Here is a 27,152-nt window from a genome sequence, read left to right as displayed (position 1 = left end):
CCAGGGTGAAGGAGGAGGGGGCCAGGCTGGGGATCCTCGCGAGACCTGGGCCCTCTGTCCTTCCAGCCCCCAGCCCCCACCAGAGCTCCGCAGCTTTGCTGAGTTCTGCTGACCTCCTGTGAAGCTATAGGGGGGTAACGTGTGGTCGCTGACAGGCCAGCCCCTCAGGGACGCAGCTGCACCCCACACGGGGCATGGCCTGCGGTGGGAGAGGCAGGCTTTGGGGGAGGGGGGGTGTATGCAGCCAGACATGCAGTCTGAGACCCTCAAGGGCCACAGTGGGCTGGAGATTCTCTAAAAGGCACTTCTGGTCCTAGGAATTTTCCTAAAAATTGGCATCCTGAGGTCCCCAGGGCGCTGGTGGCCCCCCTATGCTCAAGGTCAAGGACCAGGCGGTGCATGGTTGGGGGGCAGGCGTCAGGGAAGCCACTCCTGCTGCCCACCCACCCCCATGCCTGCCAGCTGAGCCACCAGAGCCACACTCGTCAATGGATTTAATTAGAGCCCAGAAGTGGACCCCAAACCCGCGCTGGCCTTCATCTCAGCTCCCTGAGGTTAAGTAGCAGCCAGCCGCTGCTGCTAACGGGGCGGGCAGGGCCGGACACGGGGCTGGACAAAGGGCTGCCTGCAAATTGAGGGCAAATTGAGCTGGCCTGCCTCTGGATGTGATAATTGGGCCTCGCTTTAAGGAGTCTGTGGGAGCGAGAGGCCTTAATGGGGAAGGCGAGACAGGGCGGAGAAGAAAAGGAGCCGGGGGCTGCTGCCGGGAAGCAGTGGGAGCACCTTCAAACAAAGGCCAGCAGAGCAGTGGAGAGACCCACTCGGTGCTCAGGCGCCACCTCCAGTGGGTTTGTGAGAGCCCCCCTCCCACTGCCCGACACCTGTGACTTCAGGACTGAGCCCAGCAAGGCCCCAGGGCAGCTGTTTCAGGGGACAAATGAGGTCTGTGGAGGGGGATCCTGAGCCCCAGACTCCCCTACAGCAGAGGCTGAGGACCATCTTCACAAAGGCTTCAATAAACACTGTGAATATGAAAGAAGGAAAGATGGATGGATGGATGGATGGATAGATGGGTGGACAGGTGGATGGATGGATGGTGGGTGGGTGGGTAGGTGTATGCATGGATGGCTGGATGGGTGATTGGTGGACAGATGCTGGATGCTGGATGATGGATGGCTAGATGGATGATAGATGATGATGGGTGGGTAGATGGATGATAGATGGATGGGTGTTGGGTGAAAGATGGCTAGATGGCTAGATGATGGGTGGATGGATGGATAATGGATGTTGAATGGATGGACACACAGATGGATGGATGGACGGATGGATGGATGGATGGATGGATGGATGGATGATGGGTGGGTGGGTGATGATGGATAAACGGTGGATGAATGGGTGGATGAGCTGCCTAATGAAGTGAAGGCTGGAAGGGTCCTCAGGATACACAGTCTAATCCTTTGCCCTAATCAGGGTCCCCTCTGCCCTTACTGAGGGGACTTCTACTTATCTTCACCCCTCCCCTATTCCATCCCCCCTCCCCCTCCTTGTCTTCCTTCCTTCCTCATCCCCTTATTCCTACCCTCCTTTTCCCAGTGCTCTCACCTCCTCACCCAGAACTCCAGCCAACGTTGCCCTCTGGTGACCCAGTTGCCTTCATGTGCCCCCACCTGACAGGCCCTCAGGGTCAGTCCAGGCTTCCTGTCTCCTGGAACAACGAGGCCACTGTAGAACCACACAGGACCCAGTGCTCCGGGCCCCTGGTCTAGCTGCCCAGGTGGGGGGACATGTGGCCACCCCAGGCTTTCAGACTCCCTTGTCCACCATCCCCCGCCTGGCCTCACCCCACCCGCTGCCCCCCACAGGCTCCAGGTGGCCCATGCCTCACTGTGCCCCACACCTCGCACACCAGGCAAGTGTCCCTTGACCCACGAGGCCCTCCTGACAGTCCCCAGGCACCTTCCCCACAACCTCTAGGGGAGCTACAGGGTCAGAGGAAGGAAAGGAGGTGAACTTCAGGGCCGGCAGGGCCTGGGCCCCCATCCTGGCTGCACCTCCGTCCTGTCCCGCTGGTCTCCCTGGGCGGCAGATCCCTTCCCCCGCTCTCCGTTTCCCCACTGAAAGGTGCAGATGACACAGCGCCCTCCAGGGCCGGGCAGGTGTCAGGGCCTGTGAGGTGCTGGGCCTGAGACCCGTGCCAGCAGGGGTTTGGGGGGCAGCCTCGGTGTGGCTAACCGAAGCACAGAGGCCCTCAGGAGAACTACGGTGGGGGGAGGCGGGAGCCCCCGAGGACGGGACCGTCTCTGCTGTCACACACAGTGCTTCCCCTCCACCGGACACGGCCCTCTGGACACAGGACCCCTGAGCTCGGCGGGGGGCGGGGGGCACCCTCAGCCTCCCAGATCCTTCCACCCCATTTGGGGTGGGTCCCATGGGCGCAAATCCCCCAAAACAACCCTTGAGCAAGCGGCTGGTTTATCTCTGCCCCGAACACTTGAAAGCGCTGAAGTATTCTTTTATGCACATTTAATTTCCTTTTACAAAACTCAGACCACAATTGAGTCTGCAGGCACCTGGTGGGGAACAGAGGGCGGCTTATACCATCAGGTGCCGCCCCTCATCCCCCCCCGGCTGGCGAGGTTGGGAGGTGGGCGGGGAGCCCGGAGGCCCAGCACCGAGCGCACCTCCTCCTGGGGGGCCCGGCTGCCCTCACCCCAGCCTGGCCTTCGGGGCCAGCTGCAAGGGTCCAGCATCTCTCGAGCTCGGAGAGGCCAGCCGGGGTCCCAGTGCTGCCCCCCCACCCCGGCCGGGTCCGTGTGGGCAGCACGTCCTCCCAGGACTGAGTTTCCTGCCCGGGCAGTGGGCCCAGCACCCCCATGTCCGGGGCGGTGGGGACCCAGATGACATCACATACAGGAAGGAGCCTACGTGGGCCCCGGAGGCCGGGCCCGGGGTGTCGGGAGGACCCACGGTTGATTTCAGCGGCATCCAGACGTCCAGGCATGGCCAGGAGGCCCCGTGATGCAAGCCCTCAGCTCTGGGGCTTCCCTGCCCCGCTGTCACTTGACTGAGGCTTTTAAGAGCCACAGACCTTCCACGAAGAAACAAACGATGCGCAAATAAGGCCAATAAGGCCGTTGCATCTATTGTCCCCTGGAGCCCTTGTTGGGGCAGGGGGGCTGCCGGGCAGACGCTGAAGCTGGAGAGAGCCACCCTGCAGGGCCCCAGCAGAGCCGCCTGCTGCCCCAGCTGTCCCCAGCCCGCCCCCACCAGGGACACCCTCCAAGGAGCAGGCACAGGGGAGCCCGCAGCTGCTGCCGGCACCTTCCCGGAGGGGCCTGGCCACGCATCTGCCTCCGGCCACACCGGGGCCACTGTCCCCTTGGTCCGGCCATCCCGGGACACCTCCCACACTCCACCCTCAACTCTACATGCTGGAGCCCAGCTCCTCCCTCGGGGTGACTGCACAGGCCATTTGTCACCCTCCCGCCTTCCCCTGGGGGCCCGGGGGCGGTGGCACCAGATTCCCCGTGAAGCCCACCCAGCAGCCCCCAGCCTCGGTGCACAGAGTGTCGTCCGAGGCCGCTTCTGGCTTTTCCAGATGGTCTCTTCCCAGCTTGGTGAGCCTCAGGCCCCAGCACAGGACCGGGAGCTAGGGACTCAAGGAGCAGAGGACACAGCCCCGGGGCCCAGGCCCGGCTCTGCAGAAGGAGCAGGTGGAGGACCGGGGACGCCTCCGAGAGGAGACCCTCTTAGAAACGGGCATTGAGGCCTGCCGGGCCCGAACCTCCTCACCGCGGCTGCAGGACCCGCTTGTAAGTCCTGCTCTGCAGGGTTCCAGGGTGGAGGGGGCCCCCAGGCCCCTGTGCCCTCCTGGGGCTCACACCCCTGGCCAGGCCACCCCTTAACCTCAGCTCCACCAGAGGTGCTGCCCCTCACTGGCCCCCAGGTCCCGATGGCACCCTGGAGGCCCCAGGCTGCTGGGCACAGGACTGGGAGCTAGGGACCTGGGACCAGGGACCGCGTCCTGGGAGCCCCAACCGCGAGCAAGCCCAGGAAGCCAGCTGTCACCTGGGTCCCCTGGGAAGAGGTAAAATGCACACATCCTCTCGCGTCACGGTTCCCTCTGTGCCTCTGCAGGCCCCGGCGGGCCCCGAGGCGACACTGCGGCGGCCTGGGCTGGCTGGTCTGGGTCGGGACACGGTCTCAGCCCGGGCTGCGGCCTGGCAGCGGGATAAGCTGGGACACCCGGGGAGTGGCACGCAGGCAGGGCCCCCCGGGAGCGGCTGCAGGGATCTCGCCACGTATGTTGACACTCCGTGTTGACAAATTAAACAAGCTCCGCTCGCGTCCAGCCTGGGGCCGCGGCGCCCTCAGAGGCCCGTGAGCGTGAGCTGCGTGTCAATCCGGGGGCTCCTGCTGAGGTCACACGGCGCTGACGGTGACCCGCCCGGGGGCGGCCCCTCAGCTGAGTGAGGGTCCCAGGCCAGGGCCCGGCGGGGACTCAGGGAAGGGGCTTCAGCTGCCCCTCGTCCGCTGCCCGGGGCGCGCCCCTTACGCGCTGGCCCCCCAGGGCCTCTGTCCCTCCGGAGGCCTGGGAGCCAGGTGTCCTTCCAGGGGCCAATGCCAGGGCCTCGGGATCTGCCCGCCGCTGGACACGAGGCCAGAGCTCCGGGTGGGGAGCGCGGGGCCGGCTGGCTCAGCGACAGCGGTGAAGGTGACCGCGCCAGGCGACCCCTGTCCCGGACTTCAGGGACGGCCGTGACCCCGAGAGGGCTACTTCCACCCCAGGCCTCGCTTCCTCCTCCCACGACCGGGACGATGGTGATGAAGGCCCTGGGCTCCTGGGACACCGGCTGTGCCCGCGGGGTGGACACTGCGGTGGCTGCGCAGCTCTTGTCACCGCGTCCACACTGCCGCTGCGGAAGGGGGTCGTCTCCTCCCTCCAGGCCGCTGGCCACCAAGGGGTGAGGAGGGTGAGTATGAGAGGAGGAAGGCTGCGGCCTGCCGGGCTGGTCTCGCCGCTTACCAGAGCTCGGGGACAGGCCACCAGGGAGAAGCCCTCACCAGCCCTTGCTGGTGCCCCCCGCACCCCTCCCTGCCTCCTGCCCTGTCCTGTCTGCCCAGGTGACAGGGAAGACGTCCGTGGAAGCCCCGTCTCGGGGCAGTGACCACCGCTGTCCGGGGCCTGAGCAGCTGTCCCGTTGGGAGGACCAGCACGCTTGACCCAAGTCCCCACCTGGTGGTCTGTTCCACTCCCACGGGGCCAGGGCGCAGGCCACAGCCCTCGGGGACCGTGACAGGCTCCCTCAGCACCAAGGGCCCCACGAGGCACAGCCTGAGGCCCCGAGCAGCCACCGTGCCTGCCACTGCGGGGCCCCCCAAGACCCCACCGTGCCCTCTGGGCCCCTCTCCCACCTGCCGCGGCCCCCAGGAGCGCAGAGGGACACGGTGCCGCCAGGCCCGCGGTGCTGGCAGCCACGGCGTATTTTTGGCCTGGGCAGGAATCGGGGTCACAGGCACGCGCTAATTATGGCTCGAGGATAAAACGGGAGCCAGGCAGCTGCGCGCGGTGGAAAGAATGCCGCCCTCGGAGACACATTTTCCGATTCCTGGGCTGCTGAAAATGCATTCTCTGACATTTATGAGGCTCAGGCTCCCCATAAACCCAGGCTTCCAAAGAGGCCAACAGCTGGCCCGAACCCTGGAATCCAGGGTCGCGGGGCCTGGTGCCCACGGCCATTTACAGCACGTTTGCATTTGCTTGGTTCATAGGGACGTTCCCCAAGCAGCTTCCGTGTCGGCGGTCGGAGGGATGTGGGGGACCGTCCTCTCGGCCACAGACCCCGGGAGGCTTAGCCGCGGCCGCGAGCCACGGTCAGCACTGGCCTCACCCTGCGCTTCTCAAACTGCCGCCCTGGGTGCACAGGCCAGGCCGGGCGCGGGCTCTGCTGCGCACAAAAATAATATTACGATTGGAGAAAATGTCCCCAAAACGTCCAGCGTTCTCAGTGGGTAGGAGCACTGTCTCTTGCTTTTTCTTCCATATTCTCCAGCTCTTCCTGCAAGGACCACACGTTATCCTGAAAAGAGAAAGCAAGAGACGTGCGTTCACAGGACGAGGCTGGGCGATCGGGACCAACCCTTCCAGGGAGCCGTGGGAAAGGCTGGACGCGAGTGGTTCCATCTCCTCCCAAGCGCAGGAGGACAGGCCCGTGAGGAGGCCAGCGGCCGCAGGGAAACCCGGAGGTCAGCTCTGCTTTTGCTCCGAAGGCCTCGGCTGCCTGGGCGAAGGCAGTCGTGCTGCCCGGCCCCTGGGGTGGCAGGTGCGGGACGCCCAGGGACAGCGGCTGGAGCGGCCGCCGTGGCTCCCTGACGTTCACCGTGATGTGCGGCTGGCTCCGAACCAGCCTCAGCGGGGGCGTGTATACCGTGGGAATCGGCGGGTGCTGCAAACCGGGGTTTGAGCTTCTGGGGACCTGTGGTGTAAGAGCCACCAGCCCAGCTCTGGGGACGAGCTCGAAGCTATACCAGCAGGCAAGGGGGGCCAGAAGCAGGCCAGCCCCGCGTGGGCTCCCACTTTGTCACGGTGGCCGGAACAGACCTGGCCCAGCAAACCTCAGGCCTTGAACTTGGCCTAAAGTCGTCCTTAAAATAGACAGAGTGCTCTTGCCAGGCACCTGGAAAAGCAAACCGAAACCATCCCTGAAGACAGGTGCTTCGTCCGACAGCACGAATCATTCCTACCGGTTCTTTTTCAAACGCCACCCCTGGCTTGCAGGGACAGCCCCACCCGCTACTAACCAAACTCTGGGACCAGACCGTGGAAACAGGTGTACAGACGCCCTCGGCGCTGGAATTAGAAGGAGAAGATGCAAAACGGCGGCCCTCGAAGGGACAAGCAAATTCAGACATACCTGCAAGAGATTGAAGCTAGAGCACCCGTCAGAGCAGATCCAGGAAAAACAGGAAAAAATGACTGAATCTGAAAAACAGGGGTGCCTGGGTGGCCCAGTCGGTGAAGCATCTGCCTTGGGCTCGGGTCATGATCTCAGGGTCCTGGGATCGAGCCCCACATCAGGCTCCCTGCTCGGGGTGGGAGCGGGGAGCGGGGGGTCTGCTTCTCCCTCTGCCCCTCCCCCCACTCATGCTCTCACTCTCTCTCGCTCTCTCTCTCAAATAAACAGAATCTTTAAAATTTAAAAAAAAATGGAAACTTCTGAGGCCAGAATAAGAATTTTCCAAAAAAAAAGTTTTAATAAAAATAAATATGAAAAATAAGCAAAAGTGAGCACTAGCGGGACCAGTCCGACAGCAGCTGGTGCAGCTGGAGAGAGGAGTTAGATGGGGACCCCCCCCTTGTGGGACCTGCAACGGGGGGGGGCGGGCCTGCACACGCTCAAGGTGCATCTCTCCATCGACGGACAAGTAGATGCGTAATTTTAAAGCATCAAATAATATAGGATATCGAGGAATACATCTAACAAAGCTACGCAAGGCCGCAGTGCAAGACTTAAAATCATATTCCAAGGAACTGAGGCACATGATAAAGGGACATGATAAACCACACTCACGGGCTGGAAGACACAAGGTTGTAAAGATGCCTGTCCTTCCCAGGTGCCATAAAATTCCCATCAAAACCCCCAGGGGGCTTGTTCTGTGTCTGGGGGGGAGCCCGACAAGCCGCCGCTGAGCGGTAGGGGGGATGACAAGGGGCCCGGAACAGCCCAGACCCCGTACGGAAGGGGAGGGGAGTTCAGAACGTGGTCTACCAGATACCCGGGCTTGTTTTAGGGCCACCAGGGTGTGAGGCATAGTGCAGAGGCGGACCAGTGGACCCCTGGGACAATACAAGGGACCCCAAATCCAGGCAGACGGCCGCTGCACGTGCGGCCGAGCGAGGTCCCCCGAGCTGTGCGGGACAGATGAGCTCGCGGTGACCGCTGCTCTGTCAACGGGCTCCCGTGCAGGGAAAGGTCCGGAGCTCTGCTCACACTGTGACAATATCAACCTCTAGCAGATTTGCAGACCGCCGTGGAAAAAAGCAAGATTCCACGGTTTTGGAAGATACTGCAAGGTAATGGCATCACGACCCCTGAGCGGGGGCGAGACATTTTAAATAAGACACTAGAAGCTTTAACCAGCGGGAAAGATTAATGAGTGCGGCTGCATTAACCTCAAGAACTTCTTTCCTGGGGCTCCCCTCTGATAATAAGAGTGAAAACGTGCTCCGTGCGCGGGGGGAAGACGGACCCCAGCGAGGCCGCCCGCCCAGGACCCGTGAGGGGCACCGGCAGGAAGAAGAGAGGCAGTCAGAAGGCTTGATAAGGCTCCGCAGGCTCCATCAGGCGCTCCACAAAAGGGAAAGCTACGCAGCAAAGGAACATATAAAAAGGTGCCTTATCTCATCAGAAGTCCAGGGAACGCACAATAAAATCACGATTGCGAGATCCCGCCCCCTCGACCCGCCAACCAGGCAGAGACGATAGATTCCGAGGACACCGGGCACAGCGCGCCGGCAGCTCCCGTGGTCGCTGTCGGGAGTGCGCACCGGGACAGCCAGGCTCTGGAAAGCAGAGTGGGTGGAGCTCGAGGCGCTTTCAGGGCAAGGAGACGATTCTGGATGACACGACGGAGGTGGGTTGGTGACGTTAGACACCTGTCCGCACACACAGGGCGCACCACGCAGAGCCTGAGCCCTAACGTGAGCCGGGGACTGTAGCTAATAACGTCCCAATACGAGTTCACTGATCGTGAGCAACGTAGCCCGTAAACGCGGCGAGATGCTCCCACCGGGGAGGCCGTGGGGGGCAGGGGGTGCATGAGAACACGCCACGCTTTCCACCCAATTACTCTGTAAACCTGAAACTTCTCCAAATACATAAATAAGACCTGTTAGTTGTCTGAAACCCGGAGCGGCACCACCCAGAAGGGCCCATCCTACGAGGACCTCCACTCCCCGGAGGACGTGGGCACCAGCAAAGACGCGCGGGGACGTTCAGAGCAGCGTGGGCCCCGGGGAAGCCCAATGTGGAAACGTCCTCATTGTTCCCCGGCAGGGGGATGAGTGAACAGACGGTGGTGGCCTCGTGCAACCAACAGCGCACACCCACGCGTGCCGGCGGACGCCCGCCAGAGACGCCAGACGGCACACAAGACTGGCTCGCGCACTATCGCGGAGACGGGCTGCGTGTCGAGACCGGGTGACGGGTGAACAGAACAAGAAGCAAAGGGGTCATGGCGTTTCGCTTCTTTTATATAAAATCCACCACCAGGGCTTGTGGAGGGCTGCTGGCGCCGTGGGGGGCGCCGGGGAGAGAATGAGGGCCCGGAGGGAAGGGGGGCCGCGGGCCTGGGGCGATGCTTATCCAGATGCGTGCCCGGGAGCTCCTCGCCGGAGCCTACGGTTATGATGTGTGCACTTCTCTGCGTGTGGGGGATAGTTTACAGTGAAATAAGGATCTAAAAAAAATAAGAGGGACGCCTCGGTGGCTCAGCGGTTGATCCTGGGGTCCTGGGATCGAGTCCCGCATCAGGATCCCCGCAGGGAGCCTGCTTCTCCCTCTGCCTCTCTCTCTCTCATAAATAAATAAATAAAATCTTAAAAAAAAATAAGAAGAATGTACTTTGCTCTATTATTCTGCTTTGACTCAAGGTACAGGTCACCAGCCACTGTCACCGTCCTGGGTGCCAGCCCTGGGCACCTCCGGGCATTTCTGGGCGAGTGGGCTGGCCAGCCGCAGCTCCGGGGCCCCTCCGGACACTGTCCCCCACTTCGCCGGCCTGGGCGGGCCTTGGCCCATGGCCACCGAGCGCTGTCCCAGGCCAGCCGGCGCTGCGGGTTCTACGCAGGGACACTTCCCATGGCCCGGCCACCCCCTGCGCGGAGACGCCCGCGTGTCAGTGCCCTCACCCTGTGCCTGGGCTCCCCTCCCACGCGGGCAGGGGGAAGGTGAGTAATGGGGTGTCACCACCACCCAGGGGGCCCGCGGCTCCACCAGCGCCCACAGCGGGAGCCCTGCGTCAGCCGACAGGAAGCAGCAATCAGGCACGCGCTGTGCTGATCAATAATTAATCTGAACATTAAAAAGCATTTTCTTTGCCTGACAAGGAGCTGATTGCTGAAGTTGCTCCGAGTCCCAGAGTCATTTTTCTCCCTCCTCCTCCCATGAAAATGCGTCCTCCTGGCTGGAGGGGAGGGCATCGCCTGCCAGCCGGGCACGGGGTCCTCGCTGCCTGTCCTCCGACACGAGGGCGGCAGTGGGCGCGCCTGCTGGGGGCCACCACCCCACACGGCACCCCCCCCTCACTCCAGCTCCCTCGTGTCCCTCCGACCTCCTCCTTGCAAACCGCCCCGGCCCGGCTGGCCCGACTCTGCCCACCCCCCGACCCAGGGACCCAGGCACACCAGACCTCTGCCCTCCACTGGCTTCAAGGACCAGCTCTGAGCCCCCCACCATGTGCGTGGCCCCTCTCGGGTACCCTGTTGGGGCAGCTCTGCTCCCCGCCCGCCCATCTGACCTGTAGGCATCGCCCACAGCCCCCCAAGCCCCTGACCGACCTCTGGCTGGACGTGTCTCCCTATGAGGATGGGATTTTCACCCCTGTTTTCAGACAGGCGTTCTGGGGTCAGAGGAGCAGTGCCCCCCCCCCGCCCGACTGGCCACGTCGGGTCCCCTCAGGGTCTGGACCACCTAGACGGGCCTCCGTCTCTGACCGGGTGGGGCTCCTGACACATCCTTAGATGTCAGGAAATGACCCGAACGCGTCCCCTGGGAGCACCGCCAGCAGCGCTGGGGCAGGTGGGAGCTGGGGACGGAGCAAGGGCTCTGGACGGGGCTCCTCCTCCCAGCGCTCAGCTCGCTCCTGCCTCCCCCTGCCCCTGAGCCACAGGTGGGGGTGCTGATGGCACTTGCTGGGACCCGAAGGCTCATCTGAAGCAACTCAGAATTCAGGCCCAGCCGGTCGTTTCGGGACCACCGGCTCAAGCAAGGGGATTGAAGGCCGTGTCATGGAGCCACCCAAGCCCCCAGCCAGCTGCAAGCGGGCCCCCAACCCTGGCGCCTTCCCCCAGCAACCCCCCCCCCCCCCCGCAGGAGTCACAACCGGGCACCCAGGGTGGCTTCGGCCTTCGGAAATACCCCGCGGCGTTCTGACCTTGGACAGCAGGAAAGCGTAGGGACGGTCACTCCCCCTGTACAGATGACAAACCAGCCCAGGGCAGACCATACACAGGCCATCGCCCTGTCCCCCTCCTTCCCCCGTCGGGTCTCTGGTCCACGGAGACAGAAGGTCCCTGACGTCAAGAGGCAGCAATGCCGGGGACAGAATTCACCGGGCATCCGGGGTCCCCAGTGCCTGGCAAGACGTCACCACCCTCCTCGGGGCCCCAGGCAGCAGTGCCATCCGCAGGGGCAGCCACGGCCACACATCTCTGTTTCCCCCTCCCCGCCCCAATACAGGAGACCCCAGCTCTCCCGGGAGCCCCAGCTTCCTTCACATCCTCCCGCATCCGGTTCCCCGAGCCCTGCACCCCATTGATGCTGCCATGTGTGTCCCCCCCATGCCCCTCAAATACGCTAGCTCCTCTGAAGTTCACGGCTGAGGAGCACACCCCCCACTGCCCTCCTCGCCGTGCTGGGACCCAGGCCCCTCATCATGTGCTAATGACTTCACCGCCATGGCTAAACTGTGACCCCCAAAAATGCACGTGCTGCAGTCCTAACTCCCGGGACCTCACCCTTTACAGGGGTGAGGAAGTTTATATGAGGTCACTGGGGTGGCCCCAATCCAACAGGACTGTGTCCTCCTAAGAAGAGCAGCTTGGACACAGACACGCACAGAGGGACGACGGTGTGAGGTCACGGGGAGAGGACGGCCGTCTGCACGCCCAGGAGTGAGGCCCCAGGAGCCACCAGCCCTGCCCACGCCTGGAGAAATCTGGAGAAAATAAGTTTCTGTCCTCAGCCCCCTGCCTCCCCGGGGTGTGGTATTCACTCTAGCAGCCCAGGCGAAGCAGCGGTTCGCTGATGCATGCGGCGGCCTGTCCGTCCAAGCTCTGACCCCCCTGCTCTGGGGCCCTCGTCCCTCCCACGCTGCAGCCTGGACCCTCTCAGCACCGCAGGCCCACCCCCGGGGACCCTGGCTCTCTGCCCTCCCCCAGCCACCACCTCCCCTATTTCTCACGCACCCTCCACCACCAAGGAGCTAACCACCTTCCATAGCAGGAGGTACAAGTCCCTGACCCGTTGCCCACTCATTCTCCCTGCAGCCCCTCACACCACCAGCCCACCCCTCCTCACCCGGGCCGGTGTCTGCGGCTGCACCCCACATTCTCCTGCCGGAGCCCTTTGTGCCCTTGCCATCGCCGCAGCAGCGCCGGGCAGGACGCGCGAGGCACTGGCTCCCACATGCTGGACGCAGGCCCCTGAGACTGTGACCCTCCAGGGCAGGGAGTGAGGAGAGCCCCACATGTGGCCCACCCTCTGCCCACGGACGGTTCCCAGCACGGTGCAGTCTGCAGAGCCCAAGCAGGGCACGTCAGGCTGAGCACGGCAAGAGGCGCAGGAGCCAGGGTGAGGCTGTTGGAGTGTGCGGGGCAGGGTTCCAGAGAGAAGGGTCTGGAGGTCAGCTCAGGGTCCCCCGAAAACTCCTGGCCAAGGGCTCTGCCGTGCGTGCACAGGGCAGGACACGGTACCCTCATCCTGGGCCGATGCCAAATGGAGGCGTCCCAGTCTAACCATGCTGGAAGACGGGGGTCAAGGGGGGCCTGGTCAGCTCCCGAGCAAGCTGCTGAGACACCAGGGTGGCCACACCTCCCAGGAGACCTTCTCTAGACTCGGCCTAACGGAGCCCGCACTGAACCCACAAGGCCACAGGGGGACCAGCTGGGGACACCATGACCAGGGCTCCCCAGGACCAGCCTCAAAGATGCATTGAAACCAAAGTGCGCAAGTTCAGTTGAGGAGCCAGTAACCCAACGGCCGGCTATTCTGAACAAAAATCAACACGTGTCAGCGGAAGACAACAGAATCCAGAGTCTACACAATGTATCACTTACAACACCAAGTTCCCAATAACAAATCACTAGGCAACCCGAAAGACAGAAAAATCACTTCAGAAACTGCTATGATAAATATGTCCGAGGTCTAAACAAAAGTACGACGTGGTTAGTTACGGGATCTCAGTAGGAAAACAGAGCTACAAACAACAAGAAGATGATCACTCCAGACTGAAAAATACGATATCTGAATTTTTTTTTTTTAAATCCCTAGATGGGTTTAACAAGAGATTAGATTGTAGAAGAGTCAGCACGCTGAAGGTGGATCAATAGAAATGATTCAATCTGAAGAACAAAGCGATTGAAGACTTTTAGAACATGAAACGTGTCTGCAGGAAGCACGTCTCTTCATTCTGATGCTTTGATGTCCGGGACCTGAAGACACCGCCCCCACCCTGGGCTAGCTAATTCTCTGAGATAATAAATGACTCGGCCGCATTCTTTATTTTTATTTTTTGTAAGATTTATTTATTTATTCATGAGAGACACAGAGAGAGGCAGAGACACAGGCAGAGGGAGAAGCAGGGTCCACGCAGGGAGTGTGATGTGGGGCTCGATCCTGGCACCCAGGATCACGCCCTGGGCCGAAGGCAGACGCTCAACCACTGAGCCACCCAGGCGTCCCTCAGTCACTTTTTTATAAACAAACTAACCAATCCAAATTCCATACCCCAGCCACCACCTTTATTGGGCTTTCCAACCCCAGACACTATTCCTCCGGCCCAATCACCCCCAAGGCCAGCCCCAGACAACTAGGAACAACCCCGGTGCCCCAGGGCCCACTGAAATTATTCCAACTAGTCAGTCCTAAGCCTGCTGACCCTGCCTCAGTTTTCCGATGAAAACCACAATAAACGCTCTTGTCTGTGCTTTCCCGCCCACCCTCTGTCTCCTGACCAACCCCGGTGCTTCCCCAGGTGGCCCTGCATGGGATCCCTTCTCTCAGGAAGCGTAACCACCTCTTTTATGGGGTCATCCTCTGATCTGGTGGCCTCGCCCTATCTGAAGAATAATAAAACCTACATTTTATAGCAGCGCCTTAACGGCTCGAGGTGGCCTGAGCTAGGAGTAACTGGCCAAATACTCTTCAAAAGTGTTGAAGGGGAGCGCCTGGGTGGCTCAGTCGGTTGAGCATCTGACTCTTGATTTCAGCTCGGGTTGTGATCTCAGGGTCGTGAGATGGAGCCCTGCATCGGGCCCTGCGCTCAGCACGGAGTCTATTTGAGGATTTTCTCTCTCCCTCTCCCCCTTCCCCTACTGGTGCCATTCTCTCTCTCAAATAAATAAATAAATAAATAAATAAATAAATAAATAAATAAATAATTTTAAAAAGTATTGAAGAAAATGTCAGTTACAGGTCTGACTTGCAGCAAACTGCAAACACGATGCATATACACACACGCACATACACACAAACGCACAAATCTCAGCACTTCATAGTCAAACCACTGACAACAAATGATAACTAAAAAATCTTGAGGAGAAACCAGAGAGAAAAAAAAACAATCATTACTGCTCTTACAACCAGCCCCTCCCTCTCCCACACTAACAATATCTTCCTCTCGAATTCTTCATCCTACTGACGTACAAATATTTCTCAATATTATCCTCCCCTGTTCATAGCTGTTTGCTGTTGCCCCCATTTCTCCACTTTCCTTTCTTGAAAGGGATTGCCCTCCAAGATGATAACAAGGATGGTGATGACAGCAACGGCAAAGACAGTGACCACACCGATGATGATGATGATGTGATGGTGATGATGGTGATGGTGGTGATGATGGTGGTGGTGATGGTGATGGTGATGGTGGTGATGGTGATGGTGGTGATGGTGGTGATGGTGATGGTGGTGATGGTGGTGATGGTGATGGTGGTGATGGTGGTGATGATAGTGATGATGGTGGAGGTGATGATGGTGACAATGGTGATGTCGACAATGACAACGCTGATGATGACAATAATGATGGTCATCTGTCTCTTATTAGCACCAACTGCATGCTAGGTACGTGTCACACAGTGGCTCATTTGATTCTCACCACCATTCAGGAAGGTGTATTTCCTTCCTCTATGCAGTAACAGACATTCCTTGACATTAAATGTTCACCCAAGAGGACAGACACAAAGCTGGAGCTAGGCTCGTGCGTCAGGCCGGGCCCCGTGATGGAGCGTTGGTGTCAAGCTACGTGCACAAAACACTTGTCGCTCTTCTCTGAATTCTGGCAGCCAATCCGTCACAATTCTCATTTTCTAGATGAAGAGGGGGCTTCAGGGGGTCTAGGTGACCCAACAAAGGTCAGCACTCCATCAGTGAGTGGCAAGCATGAGACGCGATCGTGCTGGGGAAGCAGGCAGGGGCCTGACCACTCGGCAGCTGGGAGCCTCCAAATACCAGTGAGCGTCATCCACGCCTGCCTTACAGGTGGTTGGGAGGATGCACTGAGCGCCAGGTGCCCCCTGGGTGCTCAGTCAGACCCATGGGGCCGACTCTGGCCCACTGGAGCCATCCCCCAGCACAGTGCCTCTGCCCCTTCTGGACGGACCTCCAGGCCCACTGATGGTGGGGTGTCAGCTGCAGACCCAGCGGGAGGTCCTAGGCAAGGGGCCCTGAGTCTACCCCGGGTAGCGCGGCAAGCCATGAAATGGTTAAGGCCTCCCCATGCCCCACAGAATTGACTCATTATCATTTCTAATACCGATCAATACCACCAAGCACCTGACAAAGCCAGCAGCTCTCAGCCCCTTCTCCGCCCTCCACAACATAAAAGATCCGCTAAGCCTCTGCTGGCCTGGCTCTGGCCAACGCCACGTCCCCAGGCCTCAGAGTCTCCACATCGCTCTGAATCAAATCGAGGGGAAAGATGCAAATCGATCGACCCTCATTGATCATCTCTTCTATCCTGCATCCCGCTGACATTTTGTCACCCCTCCCCCACAGCCAGCCAGGCTAATGGGGTCCCTGCCTCCCACGTAGGTGGGGGGCCTCTTGAAAGCCCCTGATTGCTCCGAGGCCCTGGGCCTCTGCCTCAGTGAGGGGCGGCCTGCACAACATATGCTGCCCGCCCGCCGGCTTTGTCTGCAACAATAGAGACAGGATTTCTCTTCCATTTCAGCCCTGTGTCCAATTTATCAGGCTGCCGCTGGTAATCTGGTTCCCCTGCTGCTGGCCGGACTTGGGGATAAATAGAGGCAAGCGAATACAGAATTACCATGATCAGATCTCTCTGGGCCACGAACAAAAACCGCATTAGGCTTCTTTACGAAGCATCTCCATCATCACAGACACACAAAGGGGCAGGAGAGCAGGGGGGCGGGGCCCCAGAGACTCGGCACTGCCTGTCCTCCCCCGGAAAACCCTGGGGACGGGGCAGTGTGGATCCCGGCCCTCGTTCCCCTGGGCCTGAGTTTCCCACCCAGGCCGCCTACGTCTCAGGGCTGCCACGGGCTCAGAGGGGGTGCACTGGCCTAGCGTGTAGTAGCTGCTCAGTAAATGGCAGCTGGTATAGCTGCTTTGCCAGTGCGACTGTCCGCGCGAAGACGGTACCTCCAGCACCCATCATGTCACTTTGCAGATGTCAGGCTGGTGCAAAGCCCTTGGGCCCGGGCCTGCAGGCGGGCCTTCCATGAGCTGCGCGTCCTCTACACCTAAAGATGGTCCCTGCAAACCAGGCGCGAGTGCCCAGGACGAGGGGACGGTCGCGCTCGGGGCCGGGAAGAGCGATCCGCCCATGCCAGGAGTCCCCAGTGGCTCTAGAGAACATCTCAACAGTCAGCCCCCGGGCAGGCAGACCGCGGCCGCAAGCGGAAAGCCGATCAAACCCCATAAATACAGCACGGCCAAGGCCACAACTGCAGCACCGCAAAGTGAGTAAATAACGGCCCCCACCGGAACCGGCGCAGCCTGTAATTCATGCCGCCTGCCCCGTACAACGAGGCGAGATGCCTGCCAAGTAACGCTTCGGATGAACAGGTCGGTCGGGGAGGAAAGCACGACCAGAGAGTGGGAATAGCAGCGCGCCGGGGGCAGGGCTCCGGGGCGCAGGCCCAGGCCGAGAAGGGGCAGCGGGGGAGGCCCCCGTCGAGGCCGCACCCAGCGAGGCCTAATTGACACTGCGTGGACAGCCCCTCGGCGGCGCGCCGTCGTTCTCTGATGGCCCCTCCGAGTGACAGAAGGAGGGGCCTCTGCACATTTCAATCTAAATGCAGATGTGGGTCCAGCCATCCACTCAGGTGGGGGGCCTGCCGGGGAGGAGGGAGCGGGGGCCCGGGCGGGGGGCAGCTCAGGCCCCTCCTCGTGCCAGCCACAGCCAGTGGGGGCTGTGGGAGGCACAGGGTGGCCCCGGGAAGGGTGCCTGCCCACCTCGCCTGCACCTGCGGTGTGCCCAGACCCCACCGCTGCTCTGCTGCCACCGCTGCCTCCCCCCAACACCCTCGTGAGCCCCACCTGCTCCCTGCCCCCTCGGTGGGTCTCACGGTCAGACTCCCAGAGAGCCTGGCGATTTGTCCACTGGCTGGACACAGGCCACCGGGACGGGCAGGTGTGGGCCAGCACAGCAGTCGGAGCACAAGCTCAGGAGCCAGACGCACCGGGTCCAAGTCCCGGCCCTGCCTGGCCGGCGGAGTGGCCTGCAGGAGGCACAGTGACCCAGCCCTCTGTCCGCTCATCTGTAAAGGGCACACAGTCCCTGCAGCGGCACCTCCCCTGAGGGTGCCCGGGGGTTCAGGTGAGCCACAGCACCCGGCACAGGTAAGTGCCACTGCTGGTGGCCAGAGGACAGAGAGCAGGGCGCTGGGGCCTTCGAGAGTCCCTGGCTGCCACTGGCAAGATGCGGGGAGGGACTGACTGTGAGCTCACAACCCAGAGGAGCCCACGCAGGCGGTGCCCCCGGCCAGCGCGCCACCTTAGGCAGGACGCTCTGCTTCTCCGAGCCTCCGGTCACCACCCACCATCCTCAGGGTGCCATGGGAAGGGCCTGATCTCGTCACTCTGTTAAAGTCCACTGGTGGCTCCCACTGTCTCCAGGTGGAAGCCCAGGGCCGCTGGTTTGAGCACTTGGCCTCCTTCCCAGGCTCTCCCCCTTCCTCGCCAACCTGCAGCTCCAGGTCCACGCTCCAACCTTGCTGACACTGTCCCTCCCAAGCAATTCCAGACCGCCAAGCCTCCTTCGAGCTGCCTCACTTTCCAGCTCTGCCTAGCGAACTCCTATTGATACAGCAAGTCCCAATCCAGAAGTCCCCTCCTCTGGGAAACTTCCCATTACCCTCACAAGTAAAGCTAAGTCGTGCCTCCCTCTGCTCTCCCAGAGCAGACCGGGCTTGGCGAGAGGGGTAGGCCACTGTCACCCTCAGCCCAACACTCCTGTCTCAGAACTGCCCCCGGTTCTCCACCGCCACAGCCACTGCAAAGCTGCTGTGGCCCCATTGCCCTGGCCCTGGAGGAGGAGTCCTGAGACAGTCACCTGACTCAGGCTGGGCCAACCAGCACACTTTGCTGGGATTACTGGGGCTGGCCCTAGTCTCTCTCTGGTGGCCAAAGGAGGAGGACGGAAAATCCAGGAGCCTCCAGGCACAGGAACCAATATGAGACTGTAGGCCCAGCCTGGCGGCCAGAGACGCAGACCTTCCTGCAGACCTTAGGGCCTGGGTCCCAGTGGCCTAGACGCCCAGCTGCCGCCAGCGCTTCCCCGTCCGGGGGTCCAACCATCCTTGGATTCCCTGCCGCCCGGGTCTGGTCCCCCACCGTGTGCCTGCACCCCCAGCTACTGTGAGTGTTTCCACCCCCGTGACAGCCAGAGTCTCATCCCTGGGGATGGGGAGGTCCGCTCTGGGCTGACCACCCCCCAGGGGACCCCCCCTCCCAGTCCCTGGGGAACTCTCACTGCAGACCTTGTGAGGTGCTGGAGCCAGTACGCTGTTTTCATTTTTATATTTTCTTTCCTAAGGAAGACCCCCCCAAAAAAATTGCATATGCTTCGGACCCCACCCCTGAAGTGTGAGGGTCCCCAGGGACTCAGGGCCCCATCTCGTGTGCTTCCCTCTTCCCAGTGCTCAGTGCGCAGGAGACACGCAGCAGTGCAGACACGGCCCTGTCTGAGTCAGCAGTAGCTGACTTTGGGGTTCAGGCTCCGCGCCCCCAATAGCACAGGCACGTGAGCCACCGTGGGGACGGGGACCCTGCAGCCGGTGGCATCGGCAGGTCAGCTCCGAGGCCATCGGCAAGGAGCCGGGGATCGCTGTGGGGGTGGCCCGTCCTGCCCCAGGCCCCACAGGGCCATCTCGCCAGCACGGTCCCAACGGCCAGGGAAACCCGCGGGGTCAGCCCCCAGCGTCCATGTGAACGCCCCTCCCCTGGCCCCTGAGGCAGCCAGGGACCCCGCCCCCTGGAATGAAACCATCGCGCTCACCAGGGTTCCTGCCACTAAATCAAACACTAATAAGCTCCCCCTAATTTCTCTGAGACAATATTAGCCACACAAAATGAAACATAAATGTTAATAAGACGACGGCTGTCTGGAAAGCCAGGAGCGGGCGGTCTGGGAAATGCTGATTTATTGTGTGTTTGCCGAGGCAGGCCAGGCGCACACTCGGGAGAAGTTGGCGTCTCTAACTTTCACTGGCACCATCTTAAAGGCACAGCAGCCTGCGCCCGGGAACCGCCTTCCCCGCCCGCCCACAGCTTGGCCCTGTGACTCTGGACGGCGAACGGGGTTCCCGCAGCAGATGGGAACCCCTCAGGCCGAGAGGGGCCCCCGCGGGGCCAGCAGGTGCGCAGGGCCATCAGACCCATCCGTGCGGCGCCTCCTTATTGCTCAGCAAACGACTCGGGACCCCAGAGAGGGAGGTAGACAGATGGCCCGGGGTGCCCAGGACAGGAGCGGCTGTCTGCACGGGTCCGGGGGCACGCGGGTCCCCACGCAGCCCTGGGTCACGAGCGCTACTAGCCCAACGCACAGGTGACAAAGCCGGGGTTCCGGAGTATAAGCCCCACGGCCGCGGCAGGTGTGAGCAGGGTCTGGAGCAAGCCTGCCTGGCGCCCACCCCGCCCCCAGGGCGCTGGTCTCCGGAGGAAACACGGTCAGGCGATGGCGGGCAGCACCCCGCTGCACCCCGCTGCACCCCGCTGCACCCCGTCCCTCTGCAACACTCAGGAGAACCCCCCGTTAGGCCAGCTTGGGGTGAGGAAGGTCAGGACCCTCCGCCAAGGGCACACGGGGCCTTGCTCTGGGTCAAAGCCAGGTGTGAAGTGGGGCCGCCTGCCTGAGCCCTGCCTGAAAACAGGGCTGGAGCCGCGCAGGGGGGCCCCTGAGGCATCGAGCCGACGCCGGGGACCCCTGAGGAGCACCCAGGCCAGACCTGCAGACCCCAGACCGGAGGCCGAACATCTCAGTGCGACTGGGTGGGTCTGAGGCGGGCGCCCCGCATCCAAGAAACGGGGTTGGGGGGGCTCCGCGGAGGGCGAGCGTCCAGCCAAGCGGCCGTGCCCGCCAGGCTCTGGGCGCTTGGCTCCCACCGGCCGCCTCACGCTCCGGGGTCGGCGCCACCTCCGACCACGCGCCCATCAGCCGCGCGTCGGGCCCGCGCAGAGCCCACATCCGGCCTCCAGCTGCACCCCGGCCCGCACCCCCTTGCCGGCATCTTTTGCTCCAAGACACTGGACCAAACCAAATCTAAGCCCCGAGCTTCCTGCCGAGGCTGAGGAGGGCCCGGGCCAGGGGGAAGCCGTACATCTCTTTGGAGACACCGGCCCCATGTCAGACACCAAAGCCCGTTAGCAGGCTCGGGGAAGGGAGCGGAAAGAAACCAGCCTGGGAACCAAACCAGCACCCACCGCAGCCTCACCTGCAGGCCGGTCGCACTCGGGATGGGGTGCTCCCCCGGGGCCGTGGGGGAGGGGGTGCCGCGGGGGCTCCCGGGAGGCAAGGCTCGGGTGCAGGAAGCCGCTGCGGCCCAGCATCCCCCTCCGGCCTCGGCGGGCCTGCAAGCTCCGGCCAGGTGGTGCAAACGGTCCCCTCCGTCCCCAGGGACTTCCTGCCCAGCTGAGCCCGGAGAACAGGGCTTCCTCGGGTTCCCCGCAGAGGAGCAGTCAGCAGGGCTGTGGCCCCCGGGGGCTCCAGGAATGACCAAGTAACCGAGTGGGCAGGAAGCCATGCCCCCCACGCCCACCGGGTCACCGGGTCCCCATGGCGACGCTGCAGCCTGCCCAGGCCGGGGGTGGGCAGGGAAGAGAGGCGGGGGCAGGCCAGGTTCCCAGACAGGGCTCTGCAGGGCAGGAGCCGGGCAGGACCAGAACCAAGCCCTTCTACCCCAGGTGGTGGCCGAGGGACCCCAGATCCACCAGGGCAAGAGCAGGGCTTGGTCTGGGACTCGGGTCAGGGCTCAGCCCCCTCGGGGGGTCAGGGAGATGCCAGTCTCTGGCCTCCTGAGCAGGGGCCCCTCGAGGCTTCCCTGGGCTGGGCTGACGGGCCCCACACTCTGGGCCCCCAGATGCCCCAGAGGGACCAGCCTCAGCCGGGGTGCTGCCTGCAGTTTCCCGACTGGCCTCGGGCCGGACCCAGGTGCCCACCACGGCCTTTGCGGTCTTGCTGTTTCGAGGCCCACAGGGGTCTCCATGTCCCTCGTGGACAGCCCAGTGCACCTTCCAAAGGTGGGGGCCACGCTGGGGCGCACGGGGCCGTGAGAGCAGGTCTCTAACCTGCACACCGAGGTGCACAGGAAAGCCTTCCTCCAATGTCCCCACACACAGGAGTCTGACTCCGCGTCAGGGAGCAAAACTTCTCTGTCGGGGCTCAGAGCGGCTGCTTCTGCTGTCCCAGGAGCCGCTCGGTGTGGAGCCGTCAGAGCCAGGCCCAGGGCCCCCAGTGACCCTCACTGGCCGCTCCCAGTCAGAGGGCGGCGGCCCGCGGTGCAGGACTCGAGGGAGGGTCCTCACGCAACTCCGGGGAGGTGGGGCCCAGAGGGCTGTGTGGGTGCCACACCTGCCACTGCCCCCGGAGGCCCTTCCAAACCCAAACCCAGACGGTCACTCATCAGCCCGGGGCCTCCAGACTGCCCCCCCCCAACCTGCAGGATGGAGCCCATGTCCTTGCCTGGCATCTGGCTTTTCCACATCCCCCTGCCCAGGGCCCCGGCCATGCTAGTCCGTCCTCACAGTTTGTCCACGAGGTGCCCTCCGACCCCGCACTGAGCACCCCTTCTGCCTTTCTCTCCCTGGGTGCCCATCACTGAGCCCCAGGACGAGGCTCGAGCCCCCTGGGGACCTCTGCATCCATCCCCAGTCCCCAGGCCTTCCCCCGTCCTGGCCCTTCACCCGCTGGGCCGTGGCTCCCAGTGGGCATATCCGAGCTCTGATTGGTTTCGGGCACCTGCTGCCAGCTGGGGCCTGGTGCATGGCGAGCTTGTGTCCCAGAGTCGCAGAGAGGCTTCGGGAAGGACCTTATCCACCCTCAGCGGTACCCGCTCCACCAGCCAGTGCCCACCCAGGAGCAGAGCGCCCAGGGAGGCCACCTGCTGCCTGCATGTGGACCTCGGAGCAGGGCTGGGGGGGGGGTTCTGGGGGCTCTGGGAGCTGCATCGGGGGCTGGGAAGCCGCTACTTCGGTCCCTATTTACGGATGGACACACTGAGGTGCATCGCACTAAGTCACCTGGTCACATGGCCAGCAAGGGGTCCCCGAGCCCCCGCTGCTTGCATCAGTGCTTGGATTTGCACCTGCTGCGGAGCTGGGCCAGCTGCCCGGTCAGCTCCCTCGCTTTGCCTCGTCCTCCGAGGACCCGCCACAGGAACACCCGTTCGCCCTGCCCGGACCAGGGACGGCAGGACAGCCGCATCTGGCCCCACTCGGAAGCTCCCGCCGGCCTGAGCCGATAAGCGTGAAATGGACTTTGTGTCATCAGCCCGAGGCAGCTCCCCGGTGGGTCACCCTGAGTCCTGGAAGATGCAGCCAGCTGGCCCGGAGAAGGCCCCCAGGGCGCCCCGGGGCCGGCACGCCTGCAAGGGAATGCGCCCGCCCCATCTCCTCTGAGCGGCCCTCCAGAGGCGCAGACCCAGGCCTCCTCGCGGCCCCAAAGCCAAATGGTGCGTGCAGCTGAGTCAACAGGACCACCCGCCTCCTTCCCAAAGGGCCATAAGCGCGCGCGGCCGGATAATCCCCGAGCCAGGAGCCTCCGTATATCAAGGATCGCGCTGCCATCCGCCTCGCAGTGTCGCGGCCGGCTCCGGTCCCCGCGCACAGGGCCTGTCGCCAGCCTGCCGAGAGGGGCGCGGAGTTATTTATGGACACGGGATCTAGACCCAGAGACACACGGCAGCTGCAAATTGACTCTCTCCTGCCCGCTCGCCTTGTCACCACCCCCCCATTTATCCAGGACGAGGTGGGAAGCTGACACTGCACGTTCGTCTTCGGGCCCCGCACATGTCACCGGGCTGCTTTATTTACCGACAGCCGCCCTGGGTCTCCAGCCGGTGCCACAGTCTCGAGATGCAGACAGGATGAGCTGCTGTCAGAGAGGCTGGAATTCCACAGGGGGCGGGGAGGGGCGGCCACTTGTGCCGTGGTGGTGGCAGGGTGGTGGCAGGGTGGTCCTCGCTCAGCGTGGCCTGCAAAGGGGCAGTGCGCCCGGCCTGCTGCGAGCGGGCCTCCTGGGCTCCTTCCCGCTCCGTAACCCCCTCCCGGAGGTCCTCCCGGATGGGCGAGGGCCCAGCCTCCCATCTGGAGCCCCCCAACCCCGCACATCCGCAGGCAGGCCCCTAATTACAGGGCGGCCAGGACTTCATTAAAATTCATCACCACGCTCCCCAGCTCCGGGCCCTCGCCCACCCGGCCAATCACCGGCCACCACGGCCTCGTGAAGGAGGTGACCTGTGAGCTCCGGCACCTGCCAAGACCTCTGTCACTGTCGCCTGAGAACGGGCCGCAGAAGGACTTGCCGCCGACAGCATCCCACAGCCTGTCATTAAATATTGATAAAAGGCAGGAGGGGACAGCGCTATGCAAATTAGGTATTGATCTTTCCCGGCCAGGCTGAGATGACAGGGGCTGTAGGAGAGCCAGGGGCGGGCAGGTGCCACCCCCCCCCGTGCCAGCCTGCAGGGGCAGGACCTGCCATCCAGCGGGCTCTGGGTCCCTGGCACCAGAGGAGGGGGCAGGGCAGGGAGGGACCGGGGCAGACCGGTCCATCTGTCCAGCTGCGCAGCCTCCGCTCCTTAGCTGAGAGAAGGCGCTGCTTGCGGGGCCACCCCCAGGGGCAGGACCCCAGTCCCCGGCGAGAGAGTCAGTCCCACGCTCCTGGATCTGATCTGGGGCTTTGCTGCCCACATTGCTCTTGTTCGGTCGGCCTTTGTGATGGAAGCATTTGAGGTTTGTTGTTTTCTTTTTTTTTTTTCTTTACCTTAAAACCTTTCTTCTTTACCTTGAAACCGGTTGCATAGTAAATGTCCAAGAACCCGCGGTGACTCGTGTATCCTCGAGCACCTCCTCTGTAAAACAATCTCAGAGAACTCAACGATATATGACTTTAATGGACTTTCAAGAAGGAGTTTTCGAGAAGGAACGAAAGCCTTCTAGAAGGTTAGAACTAGAAGCAGGCAAACAGCGACAGGTGGGGAACACGGCCTGTGAGGTTGGAGGCTTCCAAGAGATGCTCTGCCTTTAATGAAAGGGCATGCTTCCGGAACCTTCTGGTCATCCATGGGTCTGCGTAGAGGATGGCACTGGGCATCTTACATGCTTGTCGCATTTAATGCACAGAAAGCCCTGGGCCTGTCGCCCCCTGGCCCTATCACTCGTGCGTCCTTGCTGGGCCAGTTCGTAGACTCAGGGCAGCCGGGTCACCCCGACAGGGCCCTGTGACTTTGCTTAAGAGATCAGTAGGTCCGTTCTTCGTTCTGGGGAAACTGATGCAAAATGGTTCCGTTCAAGCACGTGGTCTCTTCCGCTCGGCTCTCCCGAGCCCTCTGTCTTCCAGAGACAGGCGTCCTCAATCCGCACCGTGGCAGTTGTGGCCAGGCTGGGGGCGCACGGGGCAGACGACCGTCCTGCTTCCTCAACCAACACTTCCCAACCTAACCCCCGCCGTGACACCTTGCAAGATGTGGGGACTGAAGCGGAGGGGAGCCGGGACCTGCCCAGACCGGGGGGCCAGGCAGGGGTGCCTCCGACCAGTCCCAGGAGGCCAGGTTTCGTGGGCCTCGTATAGAGTGCACCACGGCCGGGTCTCAAATGGGCCCTTGGGACCGAGTGGAACCAGGTGGGACCCAGCCCCTACCCCGGGAAGCCAAAATCGGCTCCTGAGCTTGGGTGCAGGGCTGATCCCGTAGGTGCCTGGTGGTGAGGACGGGTCACTGAGCCGAAGCAGCCATGTGGGCACCGACCCCTCCCCAGCCAGCCTCGTACCCTCCCCGGGGGGGGGATGTCTGCAGGAAGGGGTCAGGCCCTCCTCCCTAATGGCCCCCAAGGGCCCCTTCCCCTCTCCCAGGCCAGGGACAACAGGGCCTCGGGTCTGAGCCTTCCCTAGGTCCATCCGTGACTCCCCGGTAAGACGCATCGTTAGCAGGAACCACGGTCCTCACTACGGTCGGGCTCCCCGGCGCAGGCCCAGGTAGCGGGCGCTCACCCGGCCCTTCAGCAGGAGCCTCCCGCCCCTGCGTCTTCTCAGCAACTTGCCCCCTGCCGACGGCTCCATGCCCTGCGTCCCCCTGACCTGTGCCATCCTCCCCACGCCCCGCAAGTCCCCGCCGCCGCAGCCCCCTCACAAGCACCACTGAACGTTCTGGCAAGAGTCCAGCCCAGCGGGCCTGTCTGCCGGCTGCATGCACGGGGCCCCTGGGCTGATGTCCCCACCCGGCCCGGCCTCTGCCCTCAGTTCCCTGCAGCTCCCCATCACTCAGGGCCGCCACCGCCCTGCAGGCTGCGGAGAACTCAGGGCCAGAGCAGCAGGTGGGGCCTGGCCAGGTCGCGGTGTGCACAGACTGCGTGTGCCGAGAGCACTGGGCACAGCGCGTGTCCTCGCCCGGCGGGGGCAGGGGCTATAAGGCCAAGGTGTGTGTGCGCGCAGCTGGGGCCAGCAGGCGGTGGCTGAGAACGGCCTCTGCAGCCACATGTTGGGGTTCAAATCCAGCTTCTGGAAGCATGAGAAGTTCCCCTGCGTGACGATGGCTATTAGCATCTACTTCCAGACCCGCTTCCTGTGCCTGGCATAGACACTGCACCTGCCTGGTGGGGCCACTGCCCCTGGTGGGGGGCAGCGGGGTGAGGGGGGCATCCGGCACCTTCCAGTGCACAGCTGTCCCCGGGCACTAGCTAAGGAGGGAGGAAGAGGCCTGGCGAGGAGCCTGCCTCCCCTCCCCCAGGCAGGGTGATCCCTGATCTGTGTGTTGCTGTGGGACGGCCTAGGCTCCCCGCCTCACTGACAGGGGCCCGACGGGGGCCCGCGCTCCCAGGGCATCACGCCCCAGCTCTGTGCACCCTCCGAGGCCCAGGGCATCCAGGGCTTTCCTCAATAGCCGTGACCTTCCAAGTGAGGGTCAGATCGGGACCTTAAAAATAATTGCATTCTGCTCGTGGGGGACGTTGGTGGGGCGACGGGGACACACTTGTGCGCTCCCATGTTCCCGGCCCCCCCGCCCCGCATATTCAGACACTGTGATGCGAGGCACACTGCTCCCTGCAGCCCAGCCCAGGCTCCCGACGGGGACAGGCCCGGCCACCCCTCCGGCTGGCGAGCACAGACGCGGGGCCAGCAGCACCCTCTCCGCGCCCACCCACACCTCCGGGGCTTCCTCCTGCCTCGAAGCAAGCCGCCAAGGGGTTCTCCTGCCCTCCAAACCTGAGGATGAAGGGGCTTGTGGTCGGAAGGAGCGAACACCGGGTGTCTCCTCCGTGTCCTCTGGGAAGGCACACCCGGTCCCTCCCCTCCATCGTGGGCACCTAGAGCCCTCTGGCCCCTCCTGCCTGCCCACTACATCATGCAATTGGAAATCCAACCAACGAGCATCCTCCTGCTGGCAGTGGGGACTTGGCACCCCCGAGCACCGTGCTGGGGCAGGGGACAGTCTCTGCAGAGGGCCCATTGCTTCTGCGCAGACCCGAGGCTCCGGGGGCCAG

The sequence above is a fragment of the Canis lupus genome, chromosome 8 (genome assembly GCF_011100685.1).
Source record: "Canis lupus familiaris isolate Mischka breed German Shepherd chromosome 8, alternate assembly UU_Cfam_GSD_1.0, whole genome shotgun sequence".
NCBI lineage: Eukaryota > Metazoa > Chordata > Mammalia > Carnivora > Canidae > Canis > Canis lupus.
This window is presented reverse-complemented; position numbering follows the sequence as displayed.